Source organism: Aotus nancymaae, unplaced genomic scaffold (genome assembly GCF_030222135.1).
Source record: "Aotus nancymaae isolate 86718 unplaced genomic scaffold, 86718_ANA_hifiasm-v0.15.2.pri h1tg000092l, whole genome shotgun sequence".
NCBI classification, from domain to species: Eukaryota; Metazoa; Chordata; class Mammalia; order Primates; family Aotidae; genus Aotus; species Aotus nancymaae.
The window spans coordinates 7,763,315-7,788,295 of NW_026988507.1; the positions used below are offsets into that span (position 1 = coordinate 7,763,315).

Consider the following 24,981-nt stretch of genomic DNA (forward strand, 5'->3'; position numbering starts at 1 on the left):
AGAGACAAAATGCTGAACTACAGTTTCCTAATCCTGACACCAGATGGCAGTAAAATCACAACAGTTCAGCGCTATCAGTGGCCTGGGGTGGCTGTATACACTTGGGGGATGTTAAATGTCAAATGTTAATAGCTCAGAGTAGAATAATGTCTCTTCTCCCCTTCACATCAATACCTCTCCTGCTGACCAACAATTTGAGCAAAAACATCACAACAGGCCTCAATTTTCATAAGTATCCTAAAGTCGCTATAGCCTTTTTTTTCAGATATATGTGGTGTATATTATTTTATATATATATATATATATATATATATATATATATATATATATAGTGTCCACTATATGAACAGCACTATGGGAATTACTATTGTTTTGAAGAAGCTAAGTATATTGGGAAGGCGGGTAGGGTGAGGGGCGTGAGGACCAAATGTTTAAGAAGGCTGGTACTATAATTCAGAAGGTTACCTTATAAGTACAGAGAAAACTGATCCGGGTCTTAAGGAAAGATGAGATTTAGACCAACATTATCTAACAGAAATATAGTCAAGCTACAGAAGTAGCAGTCATATCTAAAGTAAAGAGAAACAGATCAAATTAAATTTAGCATTTTACTTAACCCAATGTATCTAAAGTATTACCAACATGCAATTGACATTAAAAAAATTTAGTAAGCTATTTTACATTCTTTTTTTAACCTAAATATCAAAAATCCAGTGTGTATTTTATGCTTACAGAATATTTCAGTTTGACCTGACCATATTTCAAGTGCTGAAGGTGAGTGGCTTCAGCATGCAGTTTAGTGGCTCCCATACTGGATAGCACAGATTTAGATGGTGGGAAAAGCATCACAAACTTTAAGAAAAAGCAGTTAACAGATTAGAGTACTATATGAACAAGAACTGAAGTAGTTAGAACAAAGAGACCTTAAAAAAGCAGTGAGTGAAAAGCAAAGGTAGAAAACTTTTAAAAGAGAAAGGATAGTATCACATACTGCAAGTCTGGGGGGACTTATATTTAAGACCTAGGAGTTGGCTGGGTACAGTGGCTCATGTTTTCAATCCCAGAACTTTGGGAGGCAGAGGTGGGAGAACGGCTTGAGCCAAGGAGTACAGGACCAGCATGGGCAACATAGAGAAGCCTGTCATTACAAAAAATATAAAACTAGCTGAGAAAGGTGGCACCCACTGGTAGTCTCAGCTATTCAGGGGGCTTAGGTGGGAGGATCACTTGAGCTCAGGAGAGGCTGCCATGAACCATGTTCGTGCCACTGCACTCCAGTGTGTGTGACAGAGCAAGACCCTGTCTCAAAAAAAAAAAAATAACACCAGGCTGGGCACGGTGACTCACACCTGTAATCCCAGCACTTTGGAAGGCCGAGGAGGGACATTTCATTTGAGGGCAGGAATTTGAGACTAGCCTGGCCAACAAGGTGAAACCCCATCTCTACTAAAAATACAAAAATCAGCTGGTGTGACTGTGCATGCCTGTAGTCCCAGCTACTCGGGAGGCTGAGTCAGGAGAATCACTTGAATCCAGAAGGCAGAGACTGCACTCCAGCTTAGGCAACAGAGTGAGACTCTGGCTCAAAAAACAAAAAACAAACAACAACAACAAAAAAAATAGGTGTCATTTGATCTGTCGGTCCAAGAATCTAGTAAAATTTTGGAAACCAAAGCAGACTGCAAGAAATTAAGATATAGCTAGTGAAGAAGTTAAGCCATTACTTTTCTTCCACAACAGGTTGAAGGTGGGAATATGGGAGGGAACGGTATTTTGAGCAAAGGGGCTTATTTGACCATTGCAGAAGGTTGACAGAAAAAAGCCAATTCACTACAGAAGGGGAAACTGATAACCCAAGACACAAAAAGGTTAATAGTAAAGAAGGAGCCAAAAGTCAACAGGACAAACTAAGACAAAGGGACTAAGTAGAAGAGAAGAATATGAAAAGGGTAAACAGAAAAACTCTCATTTTGAGAAAAGAAAACAGAACAGAGTTCTCATCAGAAGGCCTTTGTCTCAGTAATTACAGAAGTCATCAATAAAAAGTAAAAAAGGAAAGAATGTGAATGGAGGCTTCAGGCAGATTATAAAGTTTTACAGATCCTCTGGGGCAAAGTATTAATTAGAGTAATGCTTCTCAAAATGAGAGTCCACAGACCGGTATACTTGCCTCAAAATTTGCAGGAAAGGTGACAGAAATGCTAATTCATGGGCATCAACCCTCACCAGCTGAATTAGAATCTCTGAGGGTGTGACCCAGGCTTCTGGATAAGGCTTTTCAGGTGACTTCTATGCACACAAAACGCTGAAAAGGACTGAATTAAAGAGACTCACTAGCATGTAAGAGCTGTAAATGAACTGTCCAGCAGTCAAAATGTAGAAATTCAGAGTTCATGATAAAGGCAAAACACTTCCCAGTGATGAAAGTAGGGTCTGACCACGCCTCTGGATATATAAAGTTGAAAAATACAAGAAAGAACTAGAGTTAATGGTGGCATTAAATCAGGATACAGAGGCAGACTGGATAGAGAAGATTGTGAGCCAGAAATTATGATCATCAAGGAAGAAGGAATGGATTCCTGGAAATTCATCAGAGAATACAGTAAGACTGGGTGGTGTAAATGAGGAAGTTCAAAGATGATGTGGAAACAGAAGCCTGGAGAAAGTAATAAGGAGGAAGAAATATGCCCAGAACTCATCTCAAGAATCAAAGAATTAGGAGGCAAGAAAATTGGAGGAAAAGTTTCAAATCTCATTCCATTCCTTAAGAACTGGATGACCGGGCCGGGCGTGGTGGCTCACGCCTATAATTCCAGCATTTTGGGAGGCTAAGGCAGGTGGATCACGAGGTCAAGAGATCGAGACCATCCTGGTCAACATGGTGACACCCCGTCTCTACTAAAAATACAAAAAATTAGCTGGGCATGGTGGCGCATGCCTGTAATCCCAGCTACTCAGGAGGCTGAGGCAGGAGAATTGCCTGAACCCAGGAGGCGGAGGTTGCAGTGAGCTGAGATTGCGCCATTGCACTCCAGTCTGGGTAACAAGAGCGAAACTCTGTCTCAAAAAAAAAAAAAAAAAAAAACTGGCTGACCTTGACCAAGTTATTTAATCTCCCTACATTTTAGTTTCCTCAACTATAAAGTGGGGATAATAGTAATAACACCTACTTCACAGAGGTGATGTGAGGAATAAACAGAATAATATACAAAAAATTTGGAACAGAGCCTGGCATATAGCACTCAAAAGATGTTAGCTATGTCTATTTACCCTATTATCCTAGTATAATTTTCATTAAACCAGTAAAAGGTTTACAACAAGAAATAGCCAGGCATGCCAATACAACTGCCTTATAGCTATAAGTCACTCAGGAAAGCAAAGCTATGGAATCTTGCATGTCTGCAAGAGTTTAAAACCAAGCCATAATATAACTTCTAGAAAAAGACTTCAGCTTGACTTCCCAGGGGACTTACTTTACAGTGGATGAAATGCCAAGAACTTCAGTGAAGGAGTTCTTTATGCAGATAAAGCATATGAAGTAAAGTAGGCAGAAATGCAGCTCACTAAACTAGGGGTCAGAAAGAGTTTGCTCTTTCAAAAGTCAAGTAAATATTTTAGGCACTGTGGCTATAATGTCTATCACATCTTCTCCACATTCCTCTGACACACAACAGCAGCCACCTGACAAGACATAAACAAATAGCATAGCTGTGTTCCAATATAATTTTATTTACAAAAACAGACAGCTGACTAGATTTGGCATATGGGTTGTAATTTGTCAACCTCTAATATAAATAATTATGTACTTCCTGAAAGCTTTCAAGTACAATTTATTAAAGAAGAAAGAGGCTACCTACATTTCATATTTCTCACAGAATATCAAGAAAGGTATGCAGTTTTTTTTTTTCCCACCCTATCTCTTACCAGTATCTTAAAATTTTTGTGCTTTAAAAGCTTAATTGTATTTTGGAAAGCAAAATTAATTAAATAGACATGTTTTGGCTGGTTCATATTTTGTTGTCTACCAGAGATCTGACTTTATAATAAGAAAAGCCTTTCTTAAAATATGTTGCATAAAACACAAATCCACAAAATATTAATATTTCCCACTCTACTACAAAACATAAAAAGGGGTTCTGTGAGTAAGTAACTTTGAGAAACACATTTACTTAGAGTCCCACACGTCAGATTACTTCTTACGGGCAAATACTGATTGAACAATTAATTCAATCTACTTATACACGGCCTTTGGACCTTAACATAATTAACCTCTCTGAGCTTCATTTTCCTAACCTCTCTAGACACAGCAATTCTGACATGAAAGGTATCTATATTACAGTTTTAGGTTTTAGTCTTTTCATCATCAATTATCTCATTTTTAACCTTACACGAATACATGGACTCTCAAACTTTAAGATATTTTATATAACTGAGACAACTTGGGGATGACAGCAATCAATTTTCTTATTATAACACATATCATGATAAGTTCAGGTGAATTAAAAGCTAAATGTGTCCAGGCACAGAGGTTCATACCTGTAATCCCAGCACTTCGGGAGGCCAAAGCAGGTGGATCACGAGGTCAGGAATTCAAGACCAGCCTGGCCAACATGGTGGAACCCCATGTCTACTAAAAGTACAAAAATTAGCCAGACTTGGTGGTAGGCACCTGTACTTCCAGCTACACGGGAGGCTAAGGGAAAGAATTGCTTGAACCCAGGAGGCAAAGGTTGCAGTGAGCCGAGATTGTGCCACTGCACCCCAGCCTGGGCAACAGAGTGAGACTCCCTCTCAAAAAATAAACAAAAAGCTAAATGTTTGCATGGAAAAGATAGAAGAAAAAAACCAACTCACCACAAAAACTATAAGAAAAAAAAAAAAACTAAGGTCCCTGGGAAAGATGGCCGAACAGGAACAGCTCCTGTGCGTAGCTCCCAGCAACAGCGAAGCAGAAAGCAGGTGAATACCACATTTCCAGCTGAGGTACCTGGTTCATCTCATTGGACTGGTTGGACAGTGGCTGCAGCCTAAGGAGGATGAGCCAAAGCAGGTGGGGCACTGCCTCACCCAGGAAGCACAAGGCGCCAGGGAACTCCCTCTCCTAACCAAGGGAAGTCATTTGGGACTGTTCCCTGCACTCTGGCCCAGATACTGCACTTTTCCCACAGTCTTTACAGCTCACAGACCAGCAGATTCCCTCCAGTACCTCCACAACCACCAGGGCCCTGGGTTTCTAGCATAAAACTGGGCAGCTGTTTGGGCAGAAACCGAGCTAGTAGCAGCAGGTTTTTTTTCATACCCCAGTGATGCCTGGACTGCCAGCAAGACAGAAGGTTCACCCCCCTTTTTTTTAATACCCCAGTGGCACCTGGAAAGCCAATGAGACAGGTTCACTCCCCTGGAACGGCAGCTGAAGCCAGGGAGCCAAGTGATCTGGCTCAGCGGGTCCCACCCCCATGAAGACCAACAAGCTAAGATCCCCTGGCTTGAAATTCTCGCAGCCAGCAGAGCAGTCTGAACTTGACCTGGGACGTTCGAGTTCGGTGTGGGGAGGGGCGTCCGCCATTGCTGAGGCTCCAGTAGGTGGTTTCAATCGGTAAGCAAAGCTGCTGGGAAGTTCAAACTGGGCAGACTGCCTCACTAGACGTCCTCACTAGGCAGGGCATCTCTGAAAAAAGGCAGCAGCCTGTCAGGGACTTATTAATAAAGCCCCTACCTTCCTGGGACAGAGCACCTGGGAAAAAGGATGGTAGTCGGTACAGCTTCAGCAGACCTAAACATCCCTGCCTGGCAGCTCTAAAGAGAGCAGTGGATTTCCCAATACAGTGTTTGAGCTCTGATAAGAGACAGACAGCCTCCTCAAGTGGATATCCTGACCCCCGTGTATCCTGACTAGGAGACACCTCCCAGTAGACGCCAACAGATACCGCATACAGGAGCGCTATGGCTGGTGTCTGGCGGGTACCCCTCTGGGATGAAGCTACCAGAGGAAGGAACAGGCAGCAATCTTTGCTGTTCTGCTACCTCCACTGGTGATTCCCAGGCAAGCAGGGTCTGGAGTGGATCTCCAGCAAACTCCAGCAGAGTTGCAGCAGTGGGGCCTGACTGTAAGAAGGAAAATTAAAAAACACAAAGAAATAGTTTCAACATCAACAAAAGGATGTCCACTCAGAGACCCGTTCCAAAGGTCACCAACCTCAAAGACCAAAGGAAGAGAAATTCACAAAGATGGGAAGAAACCAGTGTAAAAAGGCTGAAAACTCCGAAAAGTCCAGAATCAGAGAGTTTCACAGCCAAATTCTACCCAAGGTACAAAGAGGAGCTAGTACCATGCCATCTGAAACTAATCCAAACAACAGAAAAAGAGGGAATTCTCCCTAACTCATTTTATGAGACCAACATCATCCTGATACCAAAACCCGGCAGAGACACAACTAAAAAAGAAAATTTCAAGCCAATATCCATGATGAACATTGATGCGAAAATCCTCAATAAAATACTGGCAAACCAATCAAACAGCACATCAAGAAGCTTATCCATCACAATCAAGTCAGCTTCATCCCTGGGATGTAAGGCTGGTTCAACATACGCAAATTAATAAACGTAATCCATCACATAAACAGAACCGAAGACAAAAAACATGATTATCTCAATAGATGCAGAGGCCTTCGACAAAATTCAATAGCCCTCAATAAACTAGGTATTGACGGAACGTATCTCAAAATAATAAAAGCTATTTATGACAAACCCATAGCCGATATCATACTGAATAGGCAAAAACTGGAAGCATTCCCTTTGAAAACCGGCACAAGTCAAGGATGCCCTCTCTCATCACTCCTATTCAACATAGTATTGGAAGTTCTGGCCAGTGCAATCAGGCAAAAAAAGAGAAAAAAAGGGTATTCCATTAGGAAACAAGGAAGTCAAATTGTCTCTATTTGCAGATGACATGACTGTATATTTAGAAGACCCCATTGTCTCAGCCCAAAATCTTCTTAAACTGATAAGCAACTTCAGCAAAGTCTCAGGATACAAAATCAATGTGCAGAAACCACAAGTATTCCTATATAATAGTAACAGACAAACAGCCAAATCATGAGTGAACTCTCCAATTCACAACTGCTACAAAGAGAATTAAATATCTAGGAATACAACTTACAAAGAATGTGAAGGACCTCTTCAAAGAGAACTACAAACCACTGCTCAAAGAAATAAGAGAAGACACAAACAAATGGAAAAACATTCCATGCTCATGGTTAGGAAGAATCATCAGTATCGTGAAAATGGCCATACTGCCCAAAGTAATTGATAGATTCAATACTAAAAAGGCTGAAAATTCCAAAAAGTCCAGAACCAGACATTTCACAGCTGAATTCTACCAGAGGTACAAAAAGGAGCTGGTACCATGCCTTCTGAAACTATTAACTTTGAAGCTACCACGGACTTTCTTCACAGAACTGGAGAAAACCACCTTAAATTTCATATGAAACCAAAAGAGAGCCCGCGTAGCCAAGACAATTCTAAGCAAAAAAAAAGGTGGAGGCATCACACTACCTGACTTCCTACACTACAAGGTTACAGTAATCAAAACAGCATGGTACTATACTAAAACAGATAGATAGACCAATGGAACAGAACAGAGGCCTCAGAAATATGCCACACACCTACAACCATCTGATCTTTGACAAACCTGACAAAAACAATCAATGGGGAAAGATTCCCTATTTAATAAATGGTGCTGGGAAACTGGCTAGCCACCTGTAGAAAGCTGAAACTGGATCCCTTCCTTACACCTTATTCAAAAATTAACTTAAGATAGATTAAAGATTTAAACCTAAGATGTAAAATAAAAACCCTAGAAGAAAAACTAGGTAATACCATTCAGGACATAGGGATGGGCAAAGACTTCATGACTAAAACCCAAAACAAATGGCAACAAAAGCCAAAATTGACAAATGGGATCTAATTAAACCAAAGAGCTTCCACACAGCAAAAGAAACTATCATCAGAGTGAACAGGCAACCTACAGAATGGGAGAACATTTCTGCAGTCTACTCATCTGACAAAGGGCTAATATCCAGAATCTACAAAGAACTTCAACAAATACAAGAAAAAAACAAACAACCTCATCAAAAAGTGGGCCAAGGATATGAACAGACACTGCTCAAAAGGAGATATTTATGTGGCCAATAAACATATGAAAAAAAGCTCATCATCACTGGTCATTACAGAAATGCAAATCAAAACCACACTGAGATACCATCTCACACCAGTTAGAATGGCGATCATTAAAAAGTCAGGAAATAGACGCTGGAAAGAATGTGGAGAAACAGGAATGCCTTTACACTGTTGATGGGAGTGTAAATTATTTCAACCATTGTGGAAGACAGTGTGGCAATTTCTCAAAGATCTACAACGAGAAATACCATTTGACCCAGCAATCCCATTACTGGGTACATACCCAAAGAATTACAAATAATTCTATCATAAAGACACATGCACACATATGTTTACTGTAGCACTGTTCACAATAGCAAAGACTTGGAATCAACCCAAATGCCCATCGATGATAGACTAAAGAAAATGTGGCACATATATACCATGGAACACTATGCAGCCATAATAAAGGATGAATTCACGTCCTGGAAACCATCAATCTCAGCAAACTAACATAAGAACAGAAAACCAAACACCACATGTTCTCACTCATAAGTGGGAGTTGAACAATGAGAACACATGGACACAGAAAGGGGAACATCACACAACGGGGCCTGTCAGGGGGTGGGGGGTTAGGGGAAGGATAGCATTAGGAGAAATACCTAAGGTCGATGATGGGGTGATGGATGCAGCAAACCACCATGGCACGTGTATATCTATGTGGCATACCTGCATGTTCTGCACAGGTATACCGGAACTTAAAGTACAGCAATAAATAAATAAGTAAGAAAAAAAAAAAAATCTAAGTATACAGGAAGAGCCATTTTGTAACAAAATACCAAGTATAAACTGTATACAAAAAAGGCCTCTAAGGTGAAAATTAGAATTAAATTTAATGCAAATTTCCAATTAAAAGAGAAAATTTCAACATCAATGGCGGTCTTAAACATTAATATTTAATAATTTATTTTTCGCTGGGCGTAGTGGCTCACGCCTATAATCTTAGCACTTTGGGAGGCTGACGTAGGGTGGATCACCTGAGGTCAGGAGTTTGAGACCTGCCTGGCCAACATGGTGAAACCCTGTCTCTACTAAAAATACAAAAATTAGCCAGACATGGTGGTACGTGCCTGTAATCCCAGCTACTCAGGAGGCTGAGGTGGGAGAACTGCTTGAACCTGGGAGGCAGAGGTTGCAGTCAGCCAAGATTGCGCCATTGCACTCCAGCCTGGGGCAACAGAGCGAAACTCTGTTTCAAAAATAGTAATAATTGTAATTTACTTTTAATCTTTAATGAATGTTAGCAAAACCACTAATAAGATGAACACACAAATAAAAAACAAAGGATATGAAGATAATTCAATGAAGACAGACAAATCACCTCATAAATATTAATATTTAAGATAACAAGGTTAAAATAAGTTTTCTCTATTAAATAGGCAAATGATCTTATCTAGCCAGTTACTGTTCTGAAGAATTAGATCTAGGAAAGGGTTTTGTTTAGATATAAAGTAAGATATAAGGTTGCTTAGTTTGCTCTTTCCATGGTATCTTAATTAAAAAAAAAAGAAACTGCCTTAGCTGCCATCTTGTGTCTCCAGGTGTATGTGCCTAATCTCAGCTGGTCCACCCAAGACCCCCCTGAGCACCAATCCTAGTCGGCCCCCGCGTGGCCCTTTATCCACTCCGACAAAATGAAAGAAACAATCATGAACCAGGAAAATCTCGCCCAACTGCAAGCACAAGTGCACACTGGTGGTAAAGGAACTACTTGCAGAAAGAAGAAAGGGGTTCATAGAACAGCCACAGCAGATGATAAAAAACTTTGGTTCTTCTTAAAGAAGTTAGGGGTAACCAACGCAGTTCCCATGCTTGCGTTGGTCCAGTGAACCCACACTGTAACTTCTACTCGTGTCTCTGTCTTTATTTCCTTTTCTTAATCCCTCGTCACCATCAGAACTAAGGGTACCCAAGTATGGGGTTGGTGCTGGTCCCCAACATACTTCATTATCGTATCATAAATTAAATATGAATTCTGCAGAAGCTGGAAATCTAAGCCAGCAGTTATGAGGTAAACCAAAAAGATCCAGAAATTAAAAAAAAAAAAAAAAAAACACCTGGGGAATAGTGTTACATTTTGGATCAGTGGTAAGTACAATTTCACTAGAATTTCAAGGTCAGACTGGCCTTGTTTAGTTGAGTGTTCTAAAGTCTTTTATTCATAGTCAAGTAAGATGGGCATGCGCCTATACCAGCTGCCTGGGAGGCTGAGGTGGAAGGATCAGTTGAGCCCAAGAGTTTGTTGATGAAAAGAGTCAAACTCTGTAAAATATTTGAAGAGATTTATTCTAAGCCAAATATGCATGAATACGGCCCACTGTAGAACCCAGGAGATCCTGAAAACATGTGCTCAAGGTGGTTGGGCTACAGCTTGGTTTTGCACGTTAGGGAGATATAAGACTTCAATGAATGCGGGTAAGATGTATATTGGTTCATTACAGAAAGGTGGGACAACTCAAAGGGCTGGGGGCTTCTAGGCCATAGGCAGATTCAAAGATTTTCTGGATAGCAATTGGTCGAAAGTTTATCTAATTAATTGGAGGGATTGTCTGGGTTAAGATAAGAGGTTGTGGAAACCAAGGTTCTTATTATGCAGATGAAGCCTCCAGGTAGCTGGCTTCAGAGAGAATAGATTATAAATGCTTCTTACCAGACTGGGTACTAGACTCTTAGTTAATTGTCTCCTGGATCAAGAAAATGTCTTTCAGGGCCTGCTAGCTGTCACATTGATATTTTACTACTACAAAGAGTCTTTTGTCAGTCTTCACGTCTCTGTTTTAATGTTAATGCTGGTGAGCTGTGCCTGAATTCCAAAGGGAGGAGGGGGTAATGAGACCTGTCTTCTCACACATTCCCATCAAGACTGAACTAGTGTTTCAGGTTTACTTTAGAATGCCCTTGGTCCCTCAAAAGAAAAATAAATAAAATAAAATAAAAAAGAAATTACGAGTAAACAATATTTCTGGTATTGAAGAGGTGAATATGTTTACAAACCAAGGAACAGTGATACATTTTAACAACCCTAAAGTTCAGACATCTCTGGCAGCAAACAAGTACTTTCACCATTACAGGCCATGCTGAGACAAAGCAGCTGACAGAAATGCTGCCCAGCATCTTAAATCAGCTAGGGGCAGACAGTCTGACTAGTTTAAGGAGACTGGCTGAAGCTCTGCCCAAACAATCTGTGGATGGAAAAGCACCACTTGCTACTGGAGAGGAGGATGATGATGAAGTTCCAGATCTTGTGGAGAATTTTGATGAGGCTTCCAAGAATGAGGCAAACTGAATGCGGCATTGAGTCAACTTCTGAAGATAAAACTTGAAGAAATTACTGGAAGCTGCTATTTTATATTATGACTGCTTTTTAAAAAATTTTTGTTTATGGATCTGATAAAACATAGATCTCTAATATTTTTAAGCCCACGTCCCTTGGACACTGCAGCTCTTTTCAGTTTTTGCTTATACACAATTCATTCTTTGCAGCTAATTAAGCTGAAGAAGCCTGGGAATCAAGTTTGAAACAAAAGTTAATAAAGTTCTGTGCCTAGTAAATAAAAAAAAAAAAAACTAAGACTTTGATTTTTCATTTTTACCTCATTTATCATAAATTGTTTTTATAGTAGCAGATAAAAATTTAACAGAAATAATTTGTTTTGTAAAACTTACATCATGTGCACTAGTACCTAATAGTATTTATAGAGTACCCACCATTATTCATAGTAGCTGTATGTGTGTACTTGTGTTAGTGTCGGAAGGAAAACTAAACAGTAATAAACATCAAGATCCCCTTCTCATTTATGGATTAGTAGGATTCTTTTATAATCTCTCTTATTTTACCCTCAGAGATAGAAATTCTCATGGTTGACATTTAAAACCTAGTGCAAACTAAGTTCAGCAGTTAATTGTGATAATAAGAACGAGAAGGAATCAAAAGTATTCTGCAACATGTTGTGAAACTGAACCTAGAAAAAGCCAGATATTTACAGACATGAATGTACAGATGTACACAGACAGAGAAAAAAAAAGTGTCCATGAAGAAAGACATTCTGAGAGTCAGAAAAGTATAATATTTGCAGTCCTAATATTTTCTCCCTGTGTGGACTCTAGAAGTTTAACCCTGATTTATGGGCCAGAGTCGTATTTCCCTTTTTAGGATCATTAAATCCCTAGCGATTTATAGCCAAACCCAAAGTGTCGCATATTATTCATGATAAAGTTTAAGTAGACACTTAATATTTAAAAATATTCACTCAGCCTTCAGGTAAGTTCTAAAACCTGTGTTTAAAATGACGACTCTCTGGGCGCGGTGGCTCAGGCCTGTGATTCCAGCACTTTGGGAGGCTGAGGCAGGGAAACTGGTTGAGCTTAGGGGTTAGAGACCAGCCTGGGCAACACAGAGAAACTCTGTCTCAAAAAAAAAAAAAAAAAAAAACAGGTGGGGTGGCTCACACCTTTAATCCCAGCACTTTGGGAGGCCAAGGAGGGCAGATCATCTGAGTTAAAGACTTCAAGACCAGCCTGGCCAACATGGAGAAACCCTGTTTCTAGTAAAAATACAAAAATTAGCCAGACATGGTGGTATGAGCTTGTAATCCCAGCTACTTGGGAGGCTGAGGCAGGAGAATGGCTTGAACCTGGGAGGCAGAAGCTGCAGTGAGCCGAGAATCGCACCACTGCACTCCAGCCTGGTCGACAGAGTGAGACTGTCTCAAAAAAAAAAGGTGTGCCAGGCACAGTGGGCTCATATCTGTAATCCCAGCACTTTGGGAGGCCGAGGCGGGTGGATCACAAGGTCAGGAGATCAAGACCATCCTGGCCAACATGGTGAAACCCTGTCTCTACTAAAAATACAAAAATTAACTGGGCGTGGTAGTGCATGCCTGTAATCCCAGCTACTCAGGAGGCTGAGGCAGGAGAATCACTTGAACCCAGGAGGCAGAGCTTGCAATGAGCCAAGATCGTACCACCAAACTCCTGCCTGGTGAAAGAGCAAGACTACGTCTCAAAAAAAAAAAAAAAAGGTGTTCTGGTACTAGCAGTTAGCTGTAAAAACCATTCAGCATCAACTAGTATAATTTTCTTTGTGCGAGTATCATCCTGATTTTAAGAATTTTTTGTTTGTTTTAACCATGACCCTGAACCATGCATGCTAAATAGAGAAAAAATACATTGGAGTCTTGGACATATTTTTAATGCTGTTCCATTAATCACCAGGTAAAAACTGCAAGACAAAGGTCCATTTACCATGGAGAGAAAACTTACAACAAAAACCTTCAAACTATAGGTTTCTAGCTATGTTGAAAATGAAGGTATCAACATATATGATACAATGTATTCAATACAATGAATTATATGGAGTATCAAAAAGGGCCCTTGAAGAAATATAAATAACAATATAACCAGAAGGATTATTATGAGGCCTCCAAAAAAAACACATTTAACAAAAAACTGATGCTTTTTATTATCAAAAAGTACACAGCTTTGAGAATTAGGACAGTGTCTTTGGCTATATTGCAAACACTTCAGCTATACTGCCTGGCACATAAAAGACACAAAGTCATCAGGAGAATGAAGGAGGGAAAGAACTAACACCCCGTAAGGTACTGTCTCTCAAAATGTGGTCCTTGGGCAGGGCACAGTGGCTCACCCCTGTAATTCCAGCACTTTGCGAGGCAGAGGCGGGTAGATCACAAGGTCAGGAGTTTGAGACCAGACTAACCAACATGGTAAAACCCCATCTCTACTAAAAATACAAAAATAAGCCATGGCATGTGCCTGTAATCCCAGCTACTCGAGATGCTGTGGCAGGAGAATCACCTGAACCTGGGAGGCAGAGGTTGCAGTGAGCCAAGATCGCACCACTGCACTCCAGCCTGGGTGACAGATTAAGACTCCGTCTCAAAAAAACGTGGTCCTTGAACCATCTGTGATTTCGGATTACTTTAGATGCTTATTTGAAAAGCAGATTTTTGAAGCTCAGACTCTCCTGTTAATACGCATCCCCAAGGTAATTCCAAACCCTCATACCAGCCAAACCAGTAAGAAATAATAGAACCCTCAGTGTCAGCAGATGTATGCTCACTGGTTATGACTAAAATTCAACGAAGTGGAAGAAAAGGATGTAAGGGAAGGGAAGAATGGGGAGACAGAAAGCATTTACTTCTTGTTCTGGACCTCATTTTTCTCTCCTTTCCACATCCAAATATGCACAAATATTCACATAAAATATTGGCTACTTCCTTTCTAGTCAATAGAAACTTCCAAAAAGAATTAAGATTTCAAGAATTATTTTGAGAACGCAGCCTGGTTATTAGCAAGGCAAGGTTAAGAATAAATGAAGTGCGACCTTTTATTTTAAACGTAGAAATGGAAAACCAAGGGAACTGTGACTTAAGCTAAGGAATTTTCCATATCACCTCTTTTTCTATCCTATCAAAAAATCAAACACCTGTCTCTCTGCTTGAGTTTGGATTAGAAGTTTGGTGATCAAGTTCAAAGCTCTTTCCACAAAATCACATCTTTTAAAGTTAAAAGTATTCTAGGAAAAGTAGAACAAACAAACAAAAAAAGTATTCTAGGCATAAGATACGGACTAAGAGATCTTCCAACTAGAACTTTTTTTTCTTTTTTGAGGCGGAGTCTCCCTCTGTCACCCAGGCTGGGTGCAATGCTGTGATCTCAGCTCACTGCAACCTCTGCCTCCAGGTTCAAGTGATTCTTCCACCTCAGCTTCCTGAGTAGCTGGGATTACAGGCACATGCCACCATGCCCAGCTAATTTTTCTATTTTTAGTAAAGATGGGGGTTTCACCATGTGGGCCAGGCTGGTCTCAAACATCTAACCTCAGGTGATCCACCCACCTCAGCCTCCCATAGTGCTCGGATTATAGGTGTGAGCCACCATGCCCAGCCTAGAACATGTTCTGTGAGAACAGAAATCTTATCTGTGTTATTCACAGTTTGATCTCTAATACCTAAAACAGTGCCTGCTCTTATAGAGGTAAGATATGCCTAGGAAGTGTGAAGAATAGACAAGCAGTCACTGCAAGGATTTCAATGAAAAATGTGAGATTCCAGGTGAAGATATCTAATATGCAGTTGAACATAGAGATCTAGAGTTCAGAAGAAAAGTCAAAGCCAAAGATACACATTTGTCAGTCATCAGAAGACAAAATACAGGTCAGTGTTTCTCAAAATTCCAGCCTCCAGGGCCGGGTGCGGTGGCTCACGCCTGTAATCCCAGCACTTTGGGAGGCCGAGGCGGGCGGATCACGAGGTCGAGAATCAAGACCATCCTGGCCAACATGGTGAAACCCCATCTCTACAAAAAATAAAAAAAAAAATTAGCTGGGCATGGTGGCGTGCGCCTGTAGTCCCAGCAATTCAGGAGGTCAGCCTGGCGCCTGGCAACAGAGCGAGACTGTCTCAAAAAAAAAAAAAATTCCAGCCTCCAGACTATCGGCATCACAATCACCCTGTGGATTTGTTAAAAATACAGACTGCAAGACTCCACTTACTGAATCAGAATCTCGAGATAAAGCCCTGACCTCTTCATTCATAATGAACTTCTAAGTGATTGTTATGGACACAAGTTTTAGAAACGTAAGCAAAGGGGATTGCTGCCATTGAGACACAGAGAGAAAGCGACCATAACTGAGAGAATGTGACCAAGAAAGTAATTGTTAACATGATCTTGCAGTTTCTGGACTTTGTCACTTTGTGCAATTTTTCGACCTGTGGTTCTCAAACCTAGTTTTACATTACAATAACCTGATAAGCACCCCTCCTTTTTGTTGCCCAGGCTGATCTCAAGCTGCTGGCCTCAGGAAATCCTCCCTCCTCAGTCTTCTGAATAGCTGGAATTGAAGGCACAAGCCACCGTACCTGGCCTGATGAGCTTCTAAAGAATACTGATGCCGTGGGCATATGCTATAATGAGACATATCTCACAAGAAAAAAAAAATGAATACTGATGCCAGGCTTCACTCAAGACCAACTGAATGAGGTCTCCAAGTGTGAGATCCAGGCAGTAGCATTTAAAACAAAAAAATGGCTTTCCATATAATTCGGAGATTTAGAGTACAGCCAGGGTTGAAAACCTGGGTATTAGTCAAACTATCATGTTACAGGCTCTTCATTCCAGAGTCTGAGATTGCTACGCTACCCCAGAGATTGCAAACTCTGGGGTAGAAACTCTGCTTCTAATTAGCTGTGAAAAAAAAAAAAATCAAGAGATTTCACATTTTAAAAATCTGGATTTATGACTTCTTTTGAAGCAGGTCATACTGGGCTTACATACACAAATAGCAAAGATCAGCTGGCACCAAGAAGCAGCTGCTCCAATCTGGCATCCATTTCTGTTCCCTGCCTGAGCTACTCTAAGTCCACAAGTAATATAAGATAATAGGAACATTATCACCATAGATAAATATGTTAACTGTTTACCTGTAACCATCATAAGTACTTTATATGTAGTGAACATATTTGTGTATATACAGTAATTTAAGTCAGTCTTGTAAAAGCTTTCACATCCTTGACCTCTATGAACCAACTCCTCCAACTTCTTCCTTTGAGACCTGGCATTTGAACATAAATACTAACTTCCATCAAGCTCTTGAGTAGTAAATGCACATTGAGAACCTTCTTCAAAGGCCTCGGCTATATGAAATTGTAAATCCTGGTTTTATAAGGGGTTTCAGCTAATTAAAAAAATAAAAAAAGAAACCATAAATCCTCCATCCCCTAAGAAAATGGAGGAGGTCCAAATATTCCTCATGTAAGTTCATGCCACCCTACTGTACCCTACATTATCAACCTCCTGGTGACTTCCTCAAATGCCCTAAAGAAGTTAGCACAATGACACAGTCCACATTGTTACCACACATCCTACCCACATCACGGATGACTTTCAAAATTCACAGATAATCTGTGCAATAATGTAGGTTCATGTAGGCTGACCATCTCCTATCTCTCCACAATACTTTCGCATATATGTAAATCCTAAACTCTGCCATTCATTATCCAGGTGTTCTTCAGCTAGATTTTTATTGCATCACCACACTCTAATCACCACGTCTTATCCTTCAGGTTTTTTTTTTCAGTCCTACAATAACTCCATTTCCACCTTACCAATGCCCTTAGAATCCTATATTTTTGAGTAATGAACCCCATTCAACTCATTGCCCTTTCAGTCTAAACAGCAGTATTTGAATCATTCTATAAACACCAACATATTTTTCTGCTCTTGCAATTCTAATATATCATCTTAGCCCATCCAAAGCCTGAATCAATTCCAAAATCTGTTATTTCCTCACAGATACAGTTGGATTACCATAACTAGAGAAAAATTACACGAACCAACAGATTAGTCCCACTATAGCTTCATGGTCTCTAATTTCTCCTGTGCTTTCAATTCCACTCAGTAATAACAGCATTTTATAATTGATGAGGTCAATCTCCCAAAATATACTGTTTCAAAAGTTTTATTTTCCACCACAATCATAAAGATGCTGCCCAGGGTTCTGACTCTATAGTTCATCGCTCTTGTCTAACTACATCTCCTTGGACAATCTCAATTTTGAATGTAGCCCTTCCCTTGAAACCATTCCTCCTATATTGCCTATCTCCAGATAATAGCATTATTGTACACAGTAAATAAAACAAAAAATACAGGTATTTCTCTCTGCCTTATATTTCCACATCCAACAAGCATGTCATGCTAATTTTTTACTTCCTATTTATCAAATTTAACCCTTTTTCTCCATCCCAACTCCCTTTCTCCAATTCAGATATTCATAATTTCTTGTTCAATCTCCAGTGCCATCTTTAAAAGTCATCCTCCACACTGAACACAAAATAAACTACAATCTCATTAGTTTACCTTAGCTCTCCTCTCCCTCCCTCGTTAACATTTCTCAGCAGTTAATATTTTCTTAGTAGTAACTACTAACAGAATAAAGCTCCTACAGTGAACTTTTTCTAAAACTGTAGCACAGGATAAGGGTTGCTTTGTCTTCCTCTAGCGCTTTACACAGCCTCACCATGTTTCATATTATGTTATCTACCTGTGTATTCATTTCACTCTCTAGATGGCAGCTAGTGATATAAGCATGGTCCCCTACATATAAACATTTGTACCACTCAATAAATATTTGCACCACTGAAACAAACCAAAGATGTTCTATAGTATTATTCTCTGCCAAACAGTAAATTGCCTAAGATAAAACTTGCGATAGTAAAATTAAACAGAAAATCTACTTTTTAAAAATCAGTAAATATAAAAATATTGAACTACTACATAATTAAAAATTTCTGTAAGTGAATATAGAAAAGTACCCCAGCATTTTTTTTATTTTTTTATTTTTTGAGACAGAGTCTCATTCTGTTGCCTAGGCTGGAGTGCAGTAGGCATGATCTCGGCTCACTGCAACCTCCGCCTCCCAGGTTGAGGTGATTCTCGTGCCTCAGCCTTCCGAGCAGTTGGGATTACAGGTGCAGGCCACCACACCCAAGTAATTTTTGTACTTTTAGTAGAGATGGGGTTTCACCATGTTGGCCAGACTGGTCTCAAACTCTTGACCTCAGGTGATCCACCCTCCTCAGGCTACCAAAGTGCTGAGATTACAAGCGTGAGCCACCATGCCTGGACTTTTTCTAATTTTTTGAGATAGAGTCTCACTTTGTCACCCAGGCTGGAGTGCAGTGGTGTGATCACAGCTCACAGCAACCTCAATCTCCCAGGCTCAAGCAGTTCTCCCAAATGAGCCTCCAAATGTACCAGGTGTATGCCACCACACCCAACTAATTTTTTAAGTTTTTTATAGAAATGGGGTCTCCTTATGTTGCCTAGACTGGTCTCAAACTCCTGGGCTCAAGCTATCTTCCCACCTCAGCCTCCCAAAAATGCTGAGATTACAGGCATGAGCCACCACACCCAGCCCCCAGCATTTAAAAATAAAGCATATTGACCACTTGATGACACTCTTGTTCCATATTTTTAAACATTACATAATACTTTAAATCAGTTCCATCCTAAGGCTTATTACATTATTATTATTATTGAGACAGAGTCTTGCTCTGGAGTGCAGTGGTGTGATTTTGGCTCACTGCAACCTCCGCCTCGTGGGTTCAAGCAATTCTCATGCTTCAGTTTCCTGAGTAGCTAGGACTACAGACACACACCACCATGCCTGGCTAATATTTGTATTTTTAGTAGAGACAGGGTTTTGCCACGTTGGCCAGGCTGGTCTCAAACTCTACCTCAAGTGATCTGCCCACCTCAGCCTCCTAAAGTACTGGGATTAGAAAGCGTGAGCCACTGCATCCGACCACTAAGGTTTATTATAAGATCTCATAACTATAGGGGAAAAAAATGACTTGAAAACAACCTCATTCTATCTAAGTCACTAACTCTTGGTAGAGTATAGCATGTTTCTTTGATACAAAATGAAATAAATCCTAATATATTCTGAATTTCATCTATAAGCATGTTTTGTAAAAACAGATAATATAATCGTTGTGTAAATACAGAAATAAGATGAAATGTAAATAACTTTACTAGGCATGCCTACACATGAAAGTGATCACTTTTGGAGTGGGGCGGGAGGGGGAGGCAGCAGGGAAAATGACAGAAAACTTAACACATTCTCTTTTCTTCCATTAGCTCTTATTTAATCCAGTTGTTTCCAATGATGTGCATTTCCATTGGTAAAACACATTTGAATATAAACCACTAAAACATGTATACTAAATTTATAAAGTAAATAATGTTCTATAACATGAAACACATAACAAAGTGAAAAAAAAATAGCTAGAGTATACAGTTCCACTGCCAGTAATCGGCCTGTGGAAGATGGTGTGAAAGCAAGGTGACCCAGTATCAACCAGTGGTGTTAAGCTGCAAAAAAAAAAAAAAAAAGGAAAAAAAGGTGCTGGTGAGAGCAAGAAGGAAAGAAGGAAGACTCACAGGGTCAGAATAGTAACTACATTCGGGGCATGAACAAACACAGTGATGATAGTGATGATACTGGCGTCAGGTCTAGGGTTTGATTTTACCTTACCTACAAGGTTATAAATTAGACTGTCACTGTTTCATGAATCCAGCAGAAGACACAGGACTCCTGGGTCAGAGAAAAAACTTTGTCACTCATAGCACAGCAACACAAGCATTGGCATGTTTGTGTCAGTTTGCTCTGGTACCAAGTCCAGGGGCAATGTGATATAACCATAGATAAATGTGGCACATGTAGAGGGCTTGGGTCACAACTTAGGAACACTGAACTTAAGGAACCCACCATTTTACACCAAGCAATAAGCAAGCCTGCTGTTTCACAAAGAGGGAGACATTACTCTATCCCTCTTCAAGATCGCTCACTACAAACACATATCTGAGAACTACCCTGAATAATGAGTGACCAGGGTCTTGCATATTTTGGCAAGATGTACAAGAGTGCAAGACATCCATGGAGGACTCTCTCTCCCAACAACTGGGAGCTAGATTTCCCAGAGATGGAAAAAAGGAGATAAAGATATGAAACAAAGGAAAAGGTATTTCCATGATCTTAGTCATGAATATACATAAACACTGTATAAAAATAAATGCAGGAGGCCGAGGCGGGTGGATCACGAGGTCAAGAGATCGAGACCATCCTGGTCAACATGGTGAAACCCCGTCTCTACTAATACAAAAAAAAAAATTAGCTGGGCACGGTGGCGCGTGCCTGTAATCCCAGCTACTCAGGAGGCTGAGGCAGGAGAATTGCCTGAACCCAGGAGGCGGAGGTTGCGGTGAGCCGAGATCGCGCCATTGCACTCCAGCCTGGGTATCAAGAGCGAAAACTCCGTCTCAAAAAAAAAAAAAAAAAAAAAAAAAAAAAAAAAAAAATAAATGCAGAAGTAAAAGTCTATGTGTGTATGTGTGTCCAGATTCTTGGCTTCAAAAATCACTTTCCACTATAGAAAGCCTGTGCTCTGGCCAGGCGTAGTGGCTCACACCTGTAATCCCAGCACTTTGGGGAGCCGAAGTGGGTGGATCACGAGGTCAGGAGTTTGAGGCCAGCCTGGCCAACATGGTGAAACCCCATCTTACTAAGGATACAAAATTTAGCAAATTAACTGGGCATGGTGGCGCATGCCTGTAATCCCAGCTACTAGGGAGGCTGAGGCAGGAGAATCCCTGGAACCTGGGAGGTGGACGTTGCAGTGAACCTAGATCAGGCCACTGCACTCCAGCCTGGCCAAGCCTGGCAAGACTCTGTCAAAAAAAAAAAAAAGAAAGAAAGAAGAAAGGGGCTGGGGGGAAAGAGGGGGAGAAAAAGAGAGAGAGAGAAGAGAGAGAAAGAAAGGAAGGGTGAGAGGGAGGGAGGGAAAGGAAGCCAGCCTGTGCTGCTGAATTTAGAGCAAGGCAGAGAAGCATAAGAAGAGACTGAAACATCTTGTGTCAGAAAGAGGTGACCAAAGAATGATGTGGACACATCAAAACAACACATGTGACCTTGGTTTGGCAATGAATTCTTACATATAACATCAAAAGTATGAGTAACAAAAGAAAAAATTAGATAAATTGGACTTCATCAAAATTTAAAATGTGCATCAAAGAACATTATCAATAAAGTAAAAAGACAAGCAACAGAATAGAAGAAAATATTGCAAATCATATATCAGGTACAGTTTAATATCATACTCCTAAAATCCAACAGAAAGACAAACAACCCGATTTAAGAAAAATCAAAAAACTCAAAACAGACATTACTCCAAAGAGACACAAATGACCGATAAGCACAAGAAATGGTGTTAACCATCACTAGTCATCATTGGGAAAAATGCAAATCGAAACCAAAATGAGATATGACTTCACACTCAGGATGGCTACACAGACACACACACACACGCACACGCACACACAAAACACACACACACAGAATATAATAAGCATTGGCAAGAATGTGGAGCAACTGGGAACCTTATACATTGCTAACAGGAAGGTAAAATGGGGCTGCCACTATGGAAAATGGCTTGGTGGTTCCTCAAAAAGATAAGGATAGAATTACTCTATGATCCAGTAAATCCATTCTTATGTATGTACTCAAAAGAACTGAAAACAGGGACTCAAAAGAGATATTTGTATGCCAATGTTCACTGTAGCATTATTCACAAAGCCAAAAGTTGGAAACAACTCAATGTGGGTTTCTGTACCCACTAGAATTGAATTAATTATATTCAACACTGTCAATAGAATGCTCATGAATTGCGCACTTAAAAATGGTTTAAATGGCATACTTCATTATACTATGTACGCCCTGTCAAAAGAAAATATTTGGAAAACAAAACCAACCAACCAACCAACCACAGAAGCTGACTTGAAGGGACTCTCACTGGCCAAATCTAAGCATCAAAATAGTGACAGCAATGAATTAAAGTCCACTGAGTAAAACAGGAATCTATGAGTCCATACTTACACAACAAAGTTTGATCTGTTTTAAGGGGGTAAACAGGTGAAGAGAAGGTTCTTCCTTACAACAGAATGCCAGCATAATGAATACAGAAAGAAGGGGCTAATTACAAAACCACCCATTAAAACCCATCATATTTGTCTTAGTAGGGTTGGACTGCTGTAACAAAGTATCATAGGCTTAAACAAACTATTTAATATTTCTCATAGTTCTGGAAGCTGGGAAATCCAAGATCAAGGTACAGATCTGGTGCCCGGTGAGGACTTTCTTCTTGGTTTGAAGATGGTTGTCTTCTCATTGTATCCTCACATGGTGGAGAGCAAGCCCTTGTGTCTCTTCTTAATGAGGCACCAATCCCATTCATGAGGGATCCACCTTTATAACCAAATCTCACCTCCCAAAAGGCCTAACCTCGCAATACTATCACAGTGGGGGTTAAGGTTTCAACATGCGAATTTGGGGGAGACATAAATACTATGTTCATAATATTAATAATTAATTCAGGCAAAACCATCAGTGGATGCTGAAACTAGCAGCTAAAGTGAGATAAAAAATAGTACAATCACATAGGTTCAAAGTATCTCCATACAAAGCAGTTTCAGGGGGAAGGACAACTTAATAGTAAACAAGTGATAAAAGTCAACAATACCAGTAAGGGAACAAACCAACAACATGTGCGGTCTATAGGAAGAACTCAGCATCACTTCAGGAACTGTCCTGGCGAAAATGTATAAACTAGACCTAATCTCTGATCATGAAGAAACACTGGACAAATCTAAACTGAGAAACAGTCTAACAAAGAAAAAAAAATCTGCTCTGTATTCATCCTGCAAAACATACTAAACCATAAACACCAAGGGAAGACTAAGGAGCTATTCCAGATTGAAGAAGCCTACAAAAATGTGATATATGAGCCCAGATTAACTTTTTTTGCTATAAAGCATATTATTGGGGGCATTTCTAGAGACATTAATGAAATCTCTAGCAAAGGGCTACAGGAGTTCTTTCAATTATTCTTGCAATTTTTCTTTCTCCTTTTTTTTTTTTTTTTTTTTTTTTTTGAGACAGAGTCTCACTCTGTCACCCAGGATGGAGTGCAATGGCATGATCTCAGCTCACTGCAATCTCCATCACCCGAGTTCTGAGTAGCTGGGACTACAGGTGTGCACCACCACACCTGGCTAATTTTTCTATTTTTAGTAGAGGCGGAGTTTCATCATATTGGCCAGGCTGGTCTCAAACTCCTGACCTCAAGTGATCTGCCTGCCTCAGCCTCCCAAAGTGCTGGGATTACAGGTGTGAGCCATCACACCTGGTCAATTTTTGAAATCTTTTAATATTTTCTTCCTACAGTATGAAGAATCCTTGTGTACAACCCACTGACAAAAACAAAACGACTGACATGGCTTTCCTAATTGCTCAGAACATTACCAATAGATTCAACTATTCTTTCTGGATGGTTTACAATGCATTAAATGTTTTTCTAAAACAGCTGTTTTCTATTCACAAAGTCTTTCAGGTAGAAAATCTTCAATGAGCCTACCTGATACAGAGAACAGCTTACAGAAGCCAGATAGATGCCAGGCAGTAAAAGCTACTGCTATTGTGATAGCATAAAATCTGAGACATTATTGAAGATACTCAGACATCAAGTGAAGACACAGGCAAGTGTGGACAGCACAAATACTCTCTATTCCCTGCGTTTTCTTCATAAAAATTATGTTTTTTTATTTGTTAAACATATATAATTCATATTAAAATTTAGGCTACATGAAGACAGAGGCTTTATATTTCCAGAGACTAGAAGAGCATCTGACCTACCAGACACACAAGAAATATTTAATAAAGGAAAGAATATATCATACAGAATGAACTCCATACCCTGAAAATATACCTTGTTTTATGCCCATGGTATAGTTACAGAAGCTGATCAACTAATTAGCCATTAATAATCAATGGATTTTAAAAGTGGAATTACAGTGCAGGCAATATTGTGATCACAGAATAATTAGAATACAATATGTCAGAATCTGTAAATTACTATGTATCAGAATCATGAGATACAGTTATGGTACTATTTAAAGGAAATTTCAAACTACTTACGTTAGTAAATAAGAAAGAAAAATAATTATCCAAATTAAAATGTTAAGATTTTTAATTTAAAAAAATGTGTCACAGCATTTTTAGCAGGCAAAAGTTAAAATACATATATATTAAATTTAAAATAGCTATTAAAATTTAAAACATATATATATACCCACTGACCCAGAAATTCTGCTTCCAGCAACTTATCCCATAAAAACTAATGTACTGTT

The 24,981-nt window shown here is 39.8% G+C and overlaps 1 protein-coding gene and 1 pseudogene across 19 annotated transcripts in view; one reads left to right on the forward strand and one right to left on the reverse strand.

Annotated features, from left to right (window-relative positions):
• Nucleotides 1–24,981, reverse strand: part of PPHLN1 (periphilin 1) — a 137,508-nt gene that overhangs the window by 80,968 nt on the left and 31,559 nt on the right. The window lies entirely within an intron of this gene.
• On the forward strand, nt 9,852–11,503 carry LOC105726252 (transcription factor BTF3-like; annotated as a pseudogene).